Genomic DNA, 19,713 nt, shown 5'->3' on the forward strand with positions numbered 1-19,713 from the left:
CTTTACCTACTTCCCCCTTGTAGAAATTGTCCATGCAATGCTTTTCCTTGCCAGCATTCTGTTCTTGTTTTTATTACATTATTTCAATATTTATGTTTTTTTTCCTGTACATTTAGTAAGTTCCAATTTTTAACTTGCATCAATGATTGTTCTTGGCTGTTTTCTACACAATCAGCCAATGCATGTTTTTCTTCTTTGACAGTTTGACTTGAAGTAAACCTCTATCTCTATTTCTGTAGGGCAGGTATAATCTATCAATATCACCACAGGGATTCAATGCATAATGAATACTCATCACTTTTCTTATTTTTCGGTCCAAACTGTCCAGTACAGCTTGCATTCAGTTAATAATTCCTTTCACAGGTATGGCCCAAGTATTGATGGTTTTGATGGTGTGTCCACTATTGACTTTTATCTTTAGAAGTTTTCTCATTCTTTAAATGTATTCTTTAGTAATCACCTTTCTAACTTAGCCATACTTGACATTATCCAATGTAAAATGCTCAGACTTGCAAGCTTCATCCTGACAGAACTTGATGGTTTGGCCATTTGGCACTTCAATTCCATTACTGTTTGTGATTTAACCTTGAATTGTTCAGAGAACAGTCTCTATTTAATTGATATAGAGCAGAAAAGGAGGGAGAGCCAGTTTGGTGTAGTAGTTAAGGCACCAGGCTAGAAACCAGGAGTTCTAGTCCCGCCTAAGGCACTAAGCCAGCTGGGTGACTTTGCACCAGTCACTCTCTTTCAGCACTAGGAAGAAGAAAATGGCAAATAACTTCTGGGAAAAAAACTTGCCAAGAAAGAGGATTTATCCAGAAACTCACTAGATGTTAATACTGAATTGAAGGCACATAAACACACACACACACACACACACCAGTGGTGGGTTGCTACCAGTTTGCCCTGGATCGGGCGAACTGGTAGTGGCAGCAGAAGGAGGCTCGGCTCACCCGTCCAGATGCTTCTGCAAATGCGCAGAAGTGTTGCACATGCATGTAAGCACACACACGCCAACAAGCGAACTGGTAGTGACTGTTGTGGTCCATCAGCAGCCTGTGGAGCTGGCAGCAGTCAGACAGTGAGAGGCTGGGGAGGACAATGGGTCAGTCTTAGAGTCAGTAGAAGGGCTGGATGAGGGCTTTGCATCAGAGGCAGATATGGGGCCAGGGCAGTGGTGGGATTCAAATAATTTAATAACTGGTTATGTGGGTGTGGCTAGGTGGTCATGTGACTGGGTGGGACTGGTCAACTTGACATCACTCACTGTTGTGAGTGACATCATTGGCCATGCCCACTCAGTCACATGACCACCTAGCCACAACCACCTGGCCATGCCCACAGAACCGGTTGTTAAATTATTTGAATATGTTCCTGGACAGGGGGGAGAGAGCGCTCTCCCAGCTAGTACGGCCCCCCTGCTAGGACACTTGCCCCACTGGTCAGGAGGCTGCTCACCAATCTGGCCAGTGTCAGAAGAGAGGGAGGCAGAAAAGTTCAGCCAAGTCTTTTCCTCCTTCTCAGCCTCAAGCAAACAGGCACATGCACCTCATGGCGCCGGGATTTTCTGCGAGGAGACGGTGCTGAAGATCCTGGCACTGTGAGATGTGTGCATGTTCTCTGTGTCTGTCAGCTGAGAAGGAGGCAACTGAACAAACAAACAAACAACAACAGAGTTGGAAGGGACCTTGGAGGCCTTCTAGTCCAACCCCCTGCCCAGGCAGGAAACCTACACCATCTCAGAAGATGGTTATCCAACATTTTCTTAAAAATTTCCAGTGTTGGAGTATTCACAATTTCTGCAGGCAAGTCATTCCACTTATTAATTGTTCTAACTGTCAGGAAATTTCTCCTTAGTTCTAAGTTGCTTCTTTCCTTGATCAGTTTCCACCCATTGCTTCTTGTTCTACCCTCAGGTGCTTTGGAGAACAGCCCAACTCCCTCTTCTTTGTGGCAACCCATGAGATATTGGAACACTGGTATCATGTCTCCCCTAGTCCTTCTTTTTATTAAACTAGACATACCCAGTTCCTGCAACCGTTCTTCATATGTTCTAGCCTCCAGTCCCCTGATCATCTTTGTTGCTCTTCTTGCATTCTTTCTAGAGGTTCAACATCTTTTTTACATCGTGGCCAGTGTCACTCGTGGCCAGATCTGGCCAGGAGGACAGCCTGCTGACGAGCTTCAGGCTGGCACTGTCCTAACGTGTCCTGCCGTTCTCCTGGCCCATCGCCGCCATCACTGCCCTGTTTTATGGGCTGGTCGAAGCAGGTGCCACAGCCTGTCCTTGCTACTTAAGAACAGCTTCCGAGGCAAGAAAAGTTCAGGCAAGTTGTCTCCTTCTCAGCTGAAACACATAGAGAACATGTACACATCTCACTGCGCCGGGATCTTCTGCGAGGAGACAGTGCGTGGGCATGTACCATCTACTCACAGAAGATCCCAGTGCCATGAAGTGCTTGAGGCTGAGACAGAGGAGAAGACGGCTGAATTTTTCGGTCTTCCTCTCTTCTGACACTGGCCAGGCAGGTGAGCAGCCTGCTGACCAGTGGGGCAAGTGTCCTACCAGTGGGGCCATGCTAGCTGGGAGAGCGCTCTCCCCCCCCCCCGGCTGGGAACCACATGGCCATGCGGTTCCTGGTGAGGGGGGAAAGAGCGGTCTCCCAGCTAGAATGGTCATGTGGCTTCTCAGCCAGCATTCAGAGGCAAGCAGGAAGCTCCAGGAAGCACAGAAATGGAGCCCTGGTGCTGGTGGCAAAGCAAGACAGGCAAGCCCAGAGATGGGGGGGCAGCTAGCTAGCTAGGCCACAAGCGCCACGTGCGATGGAGATGTGGCGGTGGCAGAGCTAGCCAGGCAAGGCTGGGGATGGAAGGGGGGGCAGCCTAAGCTGGCTCAGGAGTCAGCACTCAACTGGGGTTTTCCATGGTGGCAGGAAGGCTGGGGGGGCTGGCCCGGGAATTGACTTGATTGGGGCTTCTGCAGCGGGGCAGGGTGGGTCAAGGGGCAGGGCGAGCCAGCAATTTAACAAATGGTCCAGTCTGGTGTGCTGCGAGGCCAGTAAGTAGTGGTGGGGAGGGGTGGGCGAGGGACGGGCGAGCCAGCAATTTAACAAATGGTTTGGCCGAATTGCCTAGAACCGGCAGAATCCCACCACTGGGCCAGGGCCATCTGGGAGCAATGTGCGGACTCCAGAGCCAGACAGCAGAGAGGCAAAGTAACAGGAGGAGCCCGTTCCTAGTGCATGCATGTGGAGAGCTGCCAGAAGGCAAGAGCAGCTAAAGCAAAAAGGATGACTTGGGAGTAAAACCAGGAGATGATTGACCCCTCCCATAAGACTTAAAAGAGCAGCAACTGCTCTTGGGTTCTTTGTAAGAAAGCAACATTGCTATAATTGTTTCTTGTCTCCTCTTTCTGAACTTCGTGGGGTTTTTGCCAAGAAAAGCCTTCGGCAGAGTGCCAAAGAAGACAAAGGTTTGTGATAAGGCTGAAGGACTTTTTATGAAGGATTTTGTTTGGGACTTAATTTGGACTAAGCTGAGAATGAAATAATTCTCAGCTGTTCTAATAAAATATGTTTGTTTAGGACTGATTGTGTCTGGTAATAACTACTTGGGCCTAGGTCATAACAGCGACAGATTTTGAAAACCACTTCTGACACACACACTTAATGAAGCTTTGCTACTAAAAGAAGAAATGCATGTAAAAAAGTAAGATTTCAAGAAAGACATAACATGATATTTCCTAGAGATAGTAAGGTTCAATTGAACTTGAATGAAACCTCATCTTATTTAGAACAACGATAGAGAATAATTTTTACTGCGTGACATAGTGAGGATTGCCTCCATCCCCACTGGCCTGGATCAAATGAAAGTTGCAGAAAATGTACATGTATTGTGAGAATTTTACTGCAGCAGGAGACAAACAAACAAACAAACAAACAAACAAACAAAACTAAGTCTCCTTCTCACATGGGATGGTACAGGCACCAACCTGCTTCCATTTACCATGTGTGAAGAGCAAGGTGATCAAGAGCAAACTGTGCAGTCTGTGTGTATGTGGTAGCTAGGTTGCATCTTTGGTTTGTAACTGCAATCAGCAACGAATTTCACTAACATGAACTTTTTCCTTTACTGCTTCCATTTGGTTACATTCCTGTCAATCCTAGTGCCATAGATATGGGACTATTTGCATCTTACTTTGTAGTCATAAGCAATATTTTTTTTTCTTTTATTATATATCATGAAGAGAAGATTTAACTTTTTTAAAGAAAAAATGTGCTGTATTGTACTTATTATTTTAGGACGAATAGTTAGTTTCTGTTTACTTTGCTTTGCAGCCCTCCTGTGCAGCTTACCCATGAGCCAGGGAGAACAAGTTTAATTTATCATTAGCAGTTTATGTGCCCTTTAATTGGAATCAATGTGCTAGCCTAGGCAAATTGTCTATGTAGCCTCCTCTGAAATATCTGCATACCTTAAATGGCATGATAGCTTGTTGAAAGGAGGCAGACAATTTACATTCTACTGGTGTGTTATAAATAAATTATAAGAACAGATTAGAATTATGCATTTACGCCTACTAGTGAGTGTGAGATGCATAATTCACAAGTGGTGAACCCTTAAGAGACTCCTGAATTCCCCAATCACAAGCATGCTGATGAAGGTATATTTTTCAATTCCCACTGTTCTCTGCTTTTGTTATTTTCATACCTTCACTGGCTACTAAGTTAGGACCTTACTGATTATTTATTATCCATTAAAGCTTAGCTGAATAGTGTCTCCTTTTTTAGATCAAAGTTTTTAAAAAAACTTTCAGTATCTCTTTTCAATAGTTATATTCAATAGCCAAGATTTCAGTGTTGGGAGCAACATGTGAGATTGATTTATTTCCAGGCTTTTTAAAATTGATAATAAGCCATGGTGACACAATGGTTAGAATGCAGTACTGCAGGGCTAACTCACTGCTGATTCCAGAAGTTCGATTCTGAGTGGCTCAAGGTTGACTCAGCCTTCCATCCTTCCATGGTTGGTAAAATGAAGAGCCAGATTGTTGGGGACAATATGCTGACTCTGATACATTCTACAAAGTATAGTAGAATTGTATTTTTTATTTATTATGCAAGTTCAACGTTGTCCTGTATAATTCAATCCAGTTATTCGATTGCTTTGACAAAGTTTTCTGACAAATGAGTCATTCAATTAGCTGCCTCATTGTATCAGAACATGCTCATTCTCAGAATAAGATTAGAATTCAAACCAAAATATTAAAATATTAGTTGTGGGACTGAAATCATGTCCCCCATCCATTTTAGCAAGAAAGTTACATTAAAAACTAGATGAATCTGCATTATATTTAATATCTTACTGAAAGCATTTTACTCTGGAAGAGGTTCAAGAATGAGCTCAGTTGCATGAGGTGATGGCTATAACTGAGTTGAGTTATGTGCCAAACTAACCGTCCAGGTAAGTTTCACTTTTGCTGACTGAAATCCAGCCTGGGTTGTGACAGGAAAGGAAGAAGAGTTTTAATCAACAAGATGGCTTGGGAATCTTTTTGTTTTGACAGCTGTGCTAGAATTGTAATTATTAATGTGAATTCTACAGAATATTCCCTAGGGCAGCCACCTTAAAGACATCAATTTCTTATAGATTTTCTTTATATTTTACAGCTTGTTTCCAACAATGAATTGGTACCCATATTGGTAGACTGCCACACTGTAAACTTTCTAATAACAGTTTCTCTCCAACTTTACAGCTAACCCAGGTCTCATTGTTTTCTTTCAAAAAGATTGATTGTTCATTTTTTCTCAATAGATGTCATGTTTTATTGAACACTGTTCAGCTCCAACTTCCTGTTTGCAAGAGTTACACATAAGGGGTCCATGATGCTGTCTGAGCTTGCTTGTTTTTTTGCAGGCGTTTCATTACACAAACAAGGCAACAATATCAGTGCTAGTGATGTTACCTAATTTGGGTAATGAAATGTCTGCAGGAAAACAAGCAAGCTGATAAAGCACCAAGGACCCCTCATGTCAACCCTGAGCTACAAATATTCTCCTTTATTAGTTAAAAATAAGCTTATACCAAAAGACTTCAGTTCTGCATAGATTCAGGCTCTTTGTGCCAATTAATAACATAAGGAAAAATTACTGTGTGATTTTGAATTAGCCAACAACACAAGCAGTGTTGAAAACTTTTCATCCCTCAAAAAGAAAATATAATTTAATGCATAATAGAATGAAAGAAAATAGTTTGAATACACTAAAATCTGATGGTATTCTTTATTTTATTCATTTAGTTAAATTATTTTTTGGTAAAAAGAAACTGAATACTATATATACTCAGTTATATTCTGGTAAATAAAAGTTCTATGGATTTTTAGAATTATCTTTGATTAAAAATATTTACATATCAGTATTTCTATTATAAAATAAAATTACTGCATTTTAGAAGTTACTGGCAATCTTGATTTATTAAAATTGACAACTTTCAATTGCAAATGAACTCGGAAAATCAAGATATATCAGGTTTCATTAAGCCCTTATATAATGCTGCATGTTTTTATAACAACCTATTCAGAATGTCAATAGTATACTGCAGAAACCAGAAGTTGAAATTTGTAAAAACATCATTACCAAATAATAATGTCCTTTAGTGAATGCCATTCTCGGTATGTCCAAATCTATTTTAAGATGGAGGATGAAAAGGGTTTGGGAAGAGTTTCAGAATTTAATCTCTCGTCCTCATTCTTACCCCACCTTTAAGGGCTATCTATAGTTGGAGTCTCCTGATATCAAAGTGCCGGTTCTAAAAAATCAATAGAGAAATGGGAACCAGGCGAGACAGGGTCACAAGGTCCTACTTTGGTGCTTAAGACTGTACCTAAAAGAAAATCCCACTTATTTTTAACCAAATATGTATAGGTAAGGGTAAAGGTTCCCCTTGTACATATGTGCTAGTCGTTCCTGATTCTAGGGGGCAATGCTCATCTCGGTTTCAAAGCCGAAGAGCCAGCACTGTCCAAAGACGTCTCTGTGGTCATGTGGCCAGCATGACGAAACGCCAAAGGCCCATGGAACAGTGTTACCTTCCCATCAAAGGTGGTCCCTATTTTTCTACTTGTTTTTGAACTGCTAGGTTGGCAGAAGCTGGGACAAGTAACGGGAGTTCACCCTGTTATACGGCACTAGGGATTCGAACCACTGAACTCCCGACCTTTCAATTGGCAAGCTCAGCGACTTAGCCACTGAGCCACCACCTCCCACATATGTATAGCATTGTGCTAAAAAACCTGAAATGTCTATATTACTAATTTTACAACCACATTCTTTCAGAGAAGAGGCAAATTTGAAAGCATGACATTTCTCTTAAAGTGTAAACATTATATTCTAAATTTATTTGCTGCCCATCTTGCCACAGGCAAATCTGCAAAGAGAAGAAGCATGATTCTAACTTGTGAGGAAACCCAAGTGGTTGTGGGATCTGCAAGGAGCAGCAAGCAGAGCATGGAATATCTCAGGGGGTGAAAGGAGGCCTTGGGAGGCTGAAGCAGGTGGGCTTGTACCTGCACTATGCCCCCCAGGGTGTCCACCCATCCCTTAGGTACTCCATGCTCCACTTAATAGAATAATAGAGTTAGAAGGGACCTTGGAGGTCTTCTAGTCCAACCCTCTTCTCAGGCAGGAAACCCTATTCCATTTCAGGCAAACTCTTGTCTAATCTCTTCCTAAAAAACCTCCTCTGTTAATAACCTGTATTGGGGAGAGCAGGGATGAGAGGGTTGACCAGTGATATAATTCACTTAACCATCATCCTGACTTCTGACCATGATGGGCAGGTTCCATCACAGTTGTAACTCAGGGACTATCTATGTTTGAAATCTTTTTATCAGTGTTGAAATATCTTGCTGAAATAATCTGCTAAAATAGCTATTTCTCAAGATCTTAGTTAATTTTGTTGCAGATCCTAAGACCCAAAATCATGGACACTTTTGAGAGGTTTTAATTATGGCCTGAACCTAATGGGGTCATTGTAATGTCACACCTGGATAATCTTTGAAAGTTTTTGTCCTTTGTTCAGTTCAGGGTTACACAGCTTTCCTACCTTTATTGCACAGGCTAAGAAAACAATTTCAATTTTAATGATTTATATTCGTAAAGGGTTTTAAAAAATCCACCTGTGGTTATTATCTCGAATAGGTTGTCTCTATAGGTTTTTGTGAAAATTTATTGTTATTGTGATTTAGAAAAAGTGGCATACAAATAATAATGATGAAATAGTATAGGTATAATTATGTGCTTATATTAAGAGCAAATCGCCATGCAACTTGTAAAAAATTCCATATTTGGAATCATTGGGAAGGAACTAAAAGCCTTGAAAAACATCTATGGTGAAACCACACTGGAGTTCTGTGCAGTTTTGGTCAACACAACTTAAGAAGGATATTATCCCCCCAAAAAGGGGAGGGGAACAAAATTGCTTAGGGGTAAACAAAGATATGATATTGTAGATAAAATCATACAGGATAAACTCCTGTGAAAATTTTGCCAAGAATACTGCAGTAAGTAATGGTCTAGGCCAGGCATCAAAGCTGGCTGAGGAACTCTGGGAGTTGAAGTCCACAAGTCTTAAAAAAGCCAAGTTTGCAGACCCCTGGCCTAGGCAATCATCAGGAGTGTGACTTGAAGGTGCACACACACATACAAATGCACAAATATAAATATTTTCAAGTTAGAACAAGCTCAAAAGTGGATTAATATTGGGATCTGAGTATGCCTCATGAAGACAGGCTGAAGGAATTTGATATATTTAGTTTGAAGAATAGATGACTGAAGGCAATTGTGTGATGTCAATGTCCAGGCAGGTGGTTAGGGAATATTTTCCACTGCCATATAAATAGGATCAGGAATAATTGATACATGTTATAGCCCACCCTCCTCAACCCTCAATTCCATATATATATATATATATATATGCATGCTTATATATCGTATAGCTATTTCATGCTTATGCTTATATATACTGTTGTGACAAATAAATAAATAAAACTTCCTATTAGTAAAATGGGATTAACAGATGAATAGAACTTGCTAATTCTTCATTTCTGGGAGGTTTTTAAGGCAGCCATTTCATAAGGATGCTTTCATTATTTTTCCCTACATATCGCAGTAGGTCAGACTCAGTAGTGGGATTCAACCAGTTTGCATCACTTCGGGAGAACCGGTTGTTAACTTTCTGAGCAGTTTGGCAAACTGGTTGTTGGAAGAAATCATTAGGGCAGAGAACCGGTTGTTAAATTACTTGAGTCCCACCACTGGTCAGACTAGATAATCCTTGAAGTCCCTTTCTCAGTTCTAGGATTCTTATTTAATCACATCATATCAAGCTTCCTGCTAGCTTTTGCTGAGTTTCAGTTAGTGAACCTGACCAATTTCTTTTTTAAAAAAATCTTACATTCAAAATCCTTTGGGTTTTTGTTTTTTTAAAACCAGCACTACTGTAAGCTAAATTTCCACTGGCAATTCTTAATATTTTCTGAAATAACATTTCCTGTGTTAATTGATTCACATGATCCTAGAAATACTGTCAGTGGCAAATACATTAATGTAGAACTTTGTATGAATGAATGGCCGTATAAAATGCAGCTAAAAAACTGTATTTGAATGATGCCAGCGGTCTAAAGGAGCACATTATGGATATTACAAAAACGGTGACCTATATAGCACGATAATTATTGTTGCTTGGCTGTTAACCCCTGGGCTGTAACTGAGCATTACAGGTGTATCACATCAAATGCACCAGCTGCACTAGGGATTCTACCTGGTCCAGGATGGTAATGAATTATGGCAACACAACCAGCAGATGTAGGAGACCCCCAAAAGCAATGCAGTTTATTACTGTCCTAAGATTTAACATTTAACAGTATTCTCCTGCGAGGCATAGGAGGAATAGTATTACACGTTATATGGAAGTTTCCACTTACTGCTGAAGGACACAAATCACCCTTGAAGCCATTGGAAGAGCTAGCCATTTGTGTTGAGAATCTGCTTCTGTTTAAGTCACTAGATCTAGGAGATTGAAACAACAGCAACAGCCTCTTATATCAAAGTCTAATTTACTTTGCTTCCCTTTCTATTCTTTCTCATTTTAACATGTCACTATTAAGACAAAGACAATTTCAAATGTTTTAAGAAAAAAGGTGTCTTCATTTCTTCTTTGTCCCAGTGAAACTCTCTTTAGTATTAATAATCTATCATTGAACTTCATGTTACTGTATATGTAATCTTATGATTCACCCAGCTTTTAATTTTTTTATTTTTTTTTTTAAATTTACATTTATATCCCGCCCTTCTCCAAAGACTCAGGGCGGCTTACAGTGTGTAAGGCAATAGTCTCATTCTATTTGTATATTTACAAAGTCAACTTATTGCCCCCCCAACAATCTGGGTCCTCATTTTACCTACCTTATAAAGGATGTAAGGCTGAGTCAACCTTGGGCCTGGTGGGACTAGAACCTGCAGTAATTGCAGGCAGCTGTGTTTTAATAACAGGCTATCTTACAGCCTGAGCCACCACGGCCCTTACCAAACTACGGCTTGTTTTAATGGGTGGGTCTAAAAAACAACTCATTATTTGAGAAAAAAAGTATGGATTAAGTACATGCTTTCTATCGTACTTTTTTTTTTTTGGTCTTTAGGAACAAGAGGATAAAATGAGTCAGTCTGCATTTTAGACCAAAATTTACCTAAATCGTATTTCCCAAAACAACCCAAACTAAAATTTACTTATTCTGTAATGATTGTTCCTTTCATTCCATAGTAAGTGCTAAAATTAGTTCCTTCCATTCTTTAGTAACTGCAGAACATTTCTTAGCTGGTATCTTTCCTAAAGTTATCTTTTGCCCCATGTGTGCTGACATTGTAGTTTGGTGGGATGAGTGGCTGTTAAACATATAAGTTTAAATCTGAACCCATACTGCATTTTAATTTTATTTTAATCAAATTAAATCACCGACATACTGGATAAACATTAGGCTAAAATGGAGTTCACAAATTTGTCATGTTGTGTGAACAAACCATCTGGTTAATTCATTAAACTATAGTTCAATAAACCAAGTTAGCATGCTGTGCAGAAACAGCTAGTTTGTGCAAAGACTTCTTTAACTGAAGGCAATTTCTTAAAAACTGACAAAAGCTTTTGTGTGTGTGTGTGTGTGTGTGTGTGTGTGTGTGTGTGTGTGTGTGTGTGTGTGTGGTACAGTTCATCCTAAATCTGACTTAAAAATGTTTTGCAAGGAAAGCTGCTGCTTCAAAAACATAATATAGCTCAACTGAGAATAATGTTATAGAAAAATGCTCTCATTGCAAATGTTCTCTAATCTTCTAAATTATTCTAAATTTTTGAAATCTAAATTATCAAAAAGTTATAAAGTGAATTTCTGGTTTAATTTTCTTTCTAAATTCCCTTATTGGAGAATCTCAGTATAAATGCAGCTCCAGAATGCTGGTATTGATGTCTTCTTATGCCAGTCCAAGGGAATGCATGTGATGGCATATAAATATACATCTGGATTAATAATTTAAGAATAGTTTTATTATTTAATCATCTCAGTAAAGTACATTGTGACACAAACTATGCAGACTTACTGTACTTTTCGGAGTATAAGACACACTTCCCCCCACTCCAAAAGAGGGTGGAAATGTTGCTGTGTCTTATACAGCCAAATACAGCCTCAAAACATTTTTGGTCTCCTGAAACCCCACTCCGTGCTTCCCGTTTTTGAAAAAAATGAGCCCGTTTTTCACAAAAACAGGGTGCACAGAGGTTTTGGGAGACCTGAAGAGTGCTCCTGTGGGCTGGGGAGGGCATAAATGCCCCCATTTTTGCAAAAAAATGGGCCCAGTTTTAGCCTGCCAACACCCCACGTGTTGTGTTTTTGCCCTCCCCAGCCCCCAGGACCTCCCAAACCTTCTGCGCACCATTTTTGCAAAAACGGAGGGTTTGGGAGGCCTGCGGAGTGTTCCTGTGGGCCGGGCAAGGTAAAAACTTTTTTTTCTTGCTTACCACTTCAAAATCTTGGTGTATCTTGACTTCTGGTGGCTCCACTCTCTTCGATGGACGCCTAAAAGGTGCCCACGCTGGGATTCTATAAAAAGCCGGTGAAAACAGCGAATATCAGCTGTTTGCCGGCTGAAAGTACTTTCCCTGAGTAAAGGGGAAAGGAAAGAGCAGAGGAGGGATAGGAAGAACGCCCTAGAGGCCCCGCTTTCTTGATTTGAAAGCGAGGAACTCGAAGGGGAAAGTTCCCTGGAAATCCCTCTGCAGCAGTTCCAGACCCAGCATGTCTCTGCTTCGGCAGAAAGAAAAGAAAGCGGCCATCTCTGCTTCAAATGATTGCTATGAATTTTAATAAGCAGACAGAACAAACACAAGCGATCAATCATTTAAACTGCAAGTATTAAATCTGACTTCTATTTTTTTAAAAAAAACTTTTTTCCGCTTACAATCAACATTGAAACAAAATGGCGCTCATTAGTTGCTGAGAAAGCGAAAGTGAATGGAAACTCTATCGTATCGTGCTGGACTGTAAGCAGAGCAGACTGGATTTTTGCTTATTTTTAATTTCTTCTTTTTTTATTTGGATTTAAACAGACTGTTGGAGTACTTCAGTTTGCTTAGGTATTTGGGAAGGGGACTCTCAGTAAGAATTTGGCCATGAAGGTTCTTTCAGAAGAATGGATTCATGACTTTATACAGGAATATATAGAGAAAATGTATGTAATTATCCAAAAATATGAATTGATAAAAAATTGGGATGTTTTGTATGAGAGTTTGGAGGCAACTAATCAGTCCAATCAGTACTTGGAAAATGGAGTGGAGGAGATACAAGCAAAAGTGGATAAAAATGAAGATATGATCGTGAATAAACAAGATAATGTAAAGAGGCTTTCTTTAAAAGATTTGGATGAAACACCTGAATTTGCGTTACAAGAGGTTGTTTCTCGAACCGACAAAATACACAGGGCTAATGCTTTACAAGAGTTTTCCTTCCAGATTGATGGAATATATGGTAGTAATTTGTGGATTGCTGGACAAAAGGAACCATTAGGAGATATTGTGATTGACTTTTTAAAAGGAGTAATGAAGGAAAGACAGAGACTAATGCATCAAAAAAAATGGCAAGAGACAAAAGTACTATTCTTGAAAGAAGTTTTTTTTAAAAATATTAACAGATAAAAATATTAGCGTTCCTGAAAGACTATATGCAAGAAAGATCTGGAAGAAATGGGTTGATTATATGTTTGATATATATCACAAAAGACTAGATATTTGGAATTATATCGGATATTTTTTTCTTTTCTCTTAAGCTTGTGTACTAAGAAAAATGGCGATGGTCAGAGGAGGAAGGACTAAAGTTGAATAGAGATTGTAATTTGCTGTATCAAAATTATGTAATGTGTTTTACTGAATTGTAAATAAAATACTTTCGAAAGACTTTATGTAAGAAAGATTTGGGGGGAAAATGGGTTGATTATATGGTTTATAGAAGCTACAAGGGAGATATTCTCTGAATTGGATTGGATTTTTAAGCATTATCTGGTTTTAAATACTTTAGGATTAATCTGCTGTATTGAATATATTTTATCAATGTTAATTGTTATTTCTTGAAGGATTTTGGTTATGTAAGGGGGAAGTCAGAGCCAGAGAGGAAAAATTTGTATAATTGTTTTGGAATAATTTAGCTTATGTTTGTTTTTGAACTATACCTTATGGGTGTTCTGGGAAAGGGAAAATTTAGTGAATGATTTTTTTTTAATTTATTTATTTATTTATTAGATTTATAAACCGCCCTTCTCCCGAAGGACTCAGGGTGGTGTACAGCCAGAGTAAAAAAAAACAATATACAGTTAAAATAAAATTAAAAAACTTATTATACAGTGTGGCCGAAATTAAAATAATTAAGAATCTAACCCCAATTAAAACCAAAGAGAAATTTAGAATTTAAAACTAAACAATTTAAGAAAGCCCCGCACGAACAAACAGATATGTTTTCAGTTCGCGGCGAAAAGTCCGAAGGTCAGGTATTTGATGTAAACCAAGGGGGAGTTCATTCCAAAGAGTGGGGGCCCCCACAGAGAAGGATCTTCCTCTGGGGGCCGCCAGCCGGCATTGTCTGGCGGACGGCACCCTGAGAAGGCCCTCTCTGTGCGAGCGTATGGGTCGGTGGGAGACATGAGGTAACAGAAGGCGGTCCCGTAAGTACCCAGGTCCCAAGCCATGGAGCGCTTTAAAGGTGGTTACCAAAACCTTGAAATGCACCCGAAAGGCAACAGGAAGCCAGTGCAGTCTGCGCAGGAGAGGTGTCACATGGGAGCTACGTGTGACTCCCTCTATCACCTGCGCAGCTGCATTCTGGACCAACTGAAGCCTCCGAGTGCATCTCAAGGGGAGCCCCATGTAGAGAGCATTGCAATAATCCAGGCGGGAGGTAACAAGAGCATGAGTGACTGTGCATAGGGCATCCCGATCAAGGAAGGGGCGCAACTGGCAAACCAGGCGAACCTGGTGAAAGGCTCTCCTGGAGACGGCCGCCAAATGATCTTCAAATGACAGCCGTGCATCCAGGAGAACACCCAAGTTGCGCACTCCCTCCTTTGGGGCCAATAACTCGCCCCCAACAGTCAGCTGTGGCTGCAGCTGACTGTATCGGGGTGCCGGCATCCACAGCCACTCCGTCTTGGAGGGATTGAGCTTGAGCCTGTTCCTCCCCATCCAGACCCGTATGGCTTCCAAACACCGGGACAACACTTCGACAGCTTCGTTGGGGTGGCCCGGGGTGGAAAAGTACAGCTGAGTATCATCGGCGTACAGTTGATATCTCACCCCAAAGCCACTGATGATCTCACCCAACGGCTTCATATAGATGTTGAACAGGAGGGGTGAACTATACCTTGTGTTTGTTCTGGGAAGTCAGGAGGTGGGGGGAGGAGAGTGGTTTTGGAGGGAGGGGAGGGGAAAGGGGGTTTAAAAAATTTTGTAAAAAATTTTTCAATAAAAAATCTTGGTGGGTCTTATATATGCATCTTATATTCCGAAAAATACGGCAAGTAGAAATAAAACAGCAACTCAAGTGAAAACAAGAACTTCATCCTGATGATAGTGAATTGCTGTGCTTTATAGCTTAAAAAAGGAGAGCATAACCTGACAATCTTATTTATGATAAAGGAGGTCTTTGGTGCTCTCTGAGCATTGTTGTTTTCTTGCAGATGCTTCATTAGCCAAACTAGGTAGGCTCAGTGCTAATAAGGAGTGTGGTTTGCTATCAGTTTATAGTCTAGTGTCTTGTGCCCTGTCAGTGTTGGTGGGGATGAGCTGTTTACTGTTGGCTTATTGTCAGTTTCTTGATTGGGTATTGCTCACTTGATTGTTGATCTGAATATAGTTAGGGTTATATATGATTAGTCAGTGGCATTTTGCAAAATGAATTGGCATCAATATCTCTAATAATTTTCAAATCTATCAATTAACTAACTGGTTAATTTTAGCAGGATTGCCAGCCAAAACTTCCAAAACATTTCCCAGAGCCTTCAAGAAACTTTTAGCTCCATCTATCTTCTGGGAAGAGTGACAGCCCTGCAGAGATGGAATACAACAAACAATCCAAGTTTTGATATGATCGTGGAATCAATAATATCTCTTCCTACTGCCCCTTAAGCACAAAACTCATTCACTGATAAGTCTGAATAAGAAATGAATTGAAGAAGATCCATGAAATGATGTGTTATATCCGGGACCCCCCAAAAATGTCAGAACTAAATACCTTGTGGTTTTCAGCACTACATCTGAAATTTAGGCAAAAAGATTGGTAGACAGTAGAATGGACAATCTACCAACAAAACTTATTCCTGCCTTGCGCTACATCATCAGGTAAAGAGATTTAAACATGTCAAATTGGATTGGATCTGATCAGGAAAATACAACTCTGGCTATAGGCATTATTATTATTTTAAATACAAAATTACAACCAGCTTTGTTTCCATATTTGTAGAAGACATGGGACAGAAGGCCCATGAACACGCACACATAGAAAAGATTGATGGGGGTCTTGCAAAGAAGAAGATAAATGATTGTACAAGAATATAGAAAAACCTGGAGGGGGGAATATTAATTGCATCTATACATTTGATAAATATTTATTTTTTCCAGAAGAAAAATGCATACTAGTTTAAACTGTCATTATGTGACCCTATATCCTATTTCTCATATTATTAGCAATACATAATGTGGTAGTTTATATTCAAAAATAAAACCAAAATGTATATACCTCATGTATTTATCTAGAAATAAACCAAGGTTACTATGGTTACTGAAAATCCATTACCTTTGAATACAGAATGAAAAAGTTTGACTTAAAGTGTGCACTATTTATTATAGTACACATCAAGAGCCTTCAGGGGGTTCTCTAACTGGACTCATTTTTCAGTGTCAGTAGTGACCCACCACACTAGTAGCTTATGGGATGTGCCTGGCAAGATATTTTAACTGAATGTATTGTAAAATGCTCCACATCAACTACAAATGTAGAAATGCTGTACGTATAAAGACTTGCATGAGCAGAACATGAGTTGTATCTTGTTCAACAAACTAAATTGTGGCCAGTTTAGGACCGATCAAATAAAGTGGGATACCAAATCAGGGCAACCAACCAAATTAAGCTAGAGGAAACTTTCTATGTTGTCGGAGGGGCGGGGGGGTGGGGGAGAGTTGTGTGAGCAGATGCCAACAGCATCACTATCTAACACATACCAGTAGCTGCCAAGAAAACAGCTCCTTGGCAAGATTCAAGGCAGATGCTTGCCTTGGTCCATGCGGCTGAATTGGTGATCCAAAGCAGCACCAAGGAAAATTAAAAACTGAATCAGTTGCTACCCCTAGGTAACCTCCTGGCTAGAAGCCATAATTGTTGAAATATTCTGCTGAAGACACCTGTAATGTAAAGCCAGCCATGCTAATACCGTCATTTAGTTTGTCTAGGTTCTTGTAATAAAAATGCATTCTACTGCCAAGATTTCAAAGGTCTGATCAACTTAACCTTGCCTGTCTGCCATGTATGCAAAGCAAGTTTAATTTCCTTTGTGATTCAGGATTTAGTCACTTGACAAAAGAATATTCAAACTCTCACCTCATACCAGTCAGGCTGCTTAATCTCTATCGCTAACTCAATTTTGAATGCTCTGCAAGGATTTTAGAGGAATTTCTGAATTTTCATGAGATTAAAATGTGGAGTATAATCCAATTAGGCTGCAGTCCGAGGCTTTAAGCATATTTATCACACACAAAAACATATACAGGATCCTATTGTTAACTGCTTAAAACTTTAGAATGCTTAGTTTTAAATTTATTCTTTTCTGTATGAATAGCGTTGTGATAATAGTTCCTCTGATTAGCTGTCACAAACAAATCTTTGTAAAATTATCTCAAGTAGACTGGCCCAATTCCAAAAGGAGTTTTTGATTATTCCAGGTCATCTTTTAACTCAAAAGAACTGCTATGTCACAGGATAAACAGGAATAAAACTGCAACCTATGCAATCCAGGAAATAAGAGTTTTTGTGAAACTGGATTACTCAGTAATAATCTGAGGATTTTCTCTGATTCAGTGTTTTGGAAATACTACAGTTACACTGTCAAGGTCTGAGCGGCATTAAGAATCCTACAACTACCACACATCACTCGCAAGTACAACAAGCATGTATCCATGATTTTTCATGACTCCTACTGAGTGCTTAAAATGTTCTGCCTTGTTTATCTCCTTATCAGAAAAGAGTGAGGAAACAAGAGCATGTTGGAACAAGAAAGTCAACAGGATATTAGTATCCAGAATGTATGATGGCATGGATTCCTCAACCTTTGAAATCTTGCTGGATTCATTAATGATCAGCCTGTAATTCTGCTCTCTGGTCAAATCCTTAAGCAATTTAAAATCACTTTAAAGAAGAGAGTCTTAAAACTGTATATTTTATGAATTTTACTAGCATTAATAACACATACATATTTGGGCATGTATACAGTTGTATAGCTACATGGTATTGTATGCCATGCCTCTAATGTTAAAAAAAAGTCAAAATGCATGCTGTAGTATAGGTTTTGGAACTGCAGTCCACAATGCATAATTAATGACACATATGATATATACCAGGTTAATGTAACATTAATAGTAAAGTTCTTCAAACTGTAAGGTTTCTAGTGGGCAAAACTTAAAGCAAATGATTATATAAGCTGTATTTTTGGTTTCAGGGAAATTGATAAGATACTGGAGTGCTTAAACACTCCAATAAGTTAAAACATTGTGAATTTCACTATGGTTTGATCATTCCATCATCATTTCATGACATTTTTGTAGTTTATGTTGATTGTATTTATTATTTGATATTTTTGATAATTTCTTAATTCTTATAACGTTATGTATTATATATTGTTGCTGTGAGCCAGTTAAAGTCAGCCGACTGAAGCATTTGTACTAAAAGTATTTTAAAGAAACACACAAGTAAAATATGTGTTGAGTAGATCTTAACTTGGGGGAAAAAATTGTTGTGAGAAAGTGGATTATTTTACAGCAGAATAGAAATATGAACTAGTAATAAGGCTGTTTTTAAAGGAGCAGGATTAGAATATGATAACTACTGGAAACCATACAGGAAAGATTTGGTTGGCCCCCATTTGCCATGTATGTATATATTGCTCTTTGTTGGATTGTAGGGGTTCTTTGAACTTGGTTTTTCATTTGGCAGCTATTTCATTACCTCCCTAGGTAACATCTCGTGTTAGAAAATTGAGATTTATTGGTTAGTTGTAGAACATATAAGTGCCTTAGCTACCAATCTTATATGTGACAAAGAAGGCTGCACTGCTGGGTGCTCTTTTTTATGAGACTGATACCCCACAATTTCACAGAAAAGTATATATCCGTCCAACCAACAACATCAGAATCACTCTAGGTAGCCAACCCTATGTACATCTACTCTGAAATAAAGCTGATTGAATTCAGTCAGGCTCATGTGTGAAGTGAGTATTGAGCTGCAATATTAATGAATTTCAGAAGCCCTATCTGCCTAAACCAGTAATGAACTCATTAATTCAAGTTGAGTTTGTAATATCTAAATGCATTTTAAAAAAATCTCTGGACCCTGTCTTTGGTGACGTTGCTTAAGCAGTCATGAATACTCTGCATATTTGCTTTAATACTGCTACCAAGAAGTTAATATACACAGTGGCACCGCACAAATGAAACAATTATGTGCATCGGTTGTCTCATGGTCTTGATGGAAGTACATAAATTCTGCTATTTGAGTGATGGCATGATGCACGTGTCGCCTTTTGCCTCCTTTCTCCCCATAGATAACTCCCTAGATGGCCGCTGCACGCCCTGACAATTTAAATAATCATCTTACTTGGACATATAATGAAGTTGTAAAAAAGGCCTTCACAAAAGATGCAATAAAATGATGGAGAATGGAGTACTCATTTCCATGGTTCTTCATAGTTAGCGATGACCTTTTCTAGGACAATTAGTTCTAAATTCTCTGGTTGTTATTTTCATTTTCTGCCATTACTTTACTACACTACTTACGGGAGGAGGGAGGCTCTTAAAGTTTTTTGATTGCTGAGTTTCCTCTTGAGTATATGTGATAGGGAACACTTATAATCTTGCTAA

At 39.4% G+C, this 19,713-nt stretch overlaps 1 protein-coding gene across 1 annotated transcript in view; it reads right to left on the minus strand.

Moving 5' to 3' along the window:
* Nucleotides 1-19,713, minus strand: part of USH2A (usherin) — a 587,033-nt gene that overhangs the window by 304,120 nt on the left and 263,200 nt on the right. The window lies entirely within an intron of this gene.

Source organism: Ahaetulla prasina, chromosome 1, assembly GCF_028640845.1.
Source record: "Ahaetulla prasina isolate Xishuangbanna chromosome 1, ASM2864084v1, whole genome shotgun sequence".
In the NCBI taxonomy this organism is placed as follows: Eukaryota; Metazoa; Chordata; class Lepidosauria; order Squamata; family Colubridae; genus Ahaetulla; species Ahaetulla prasina.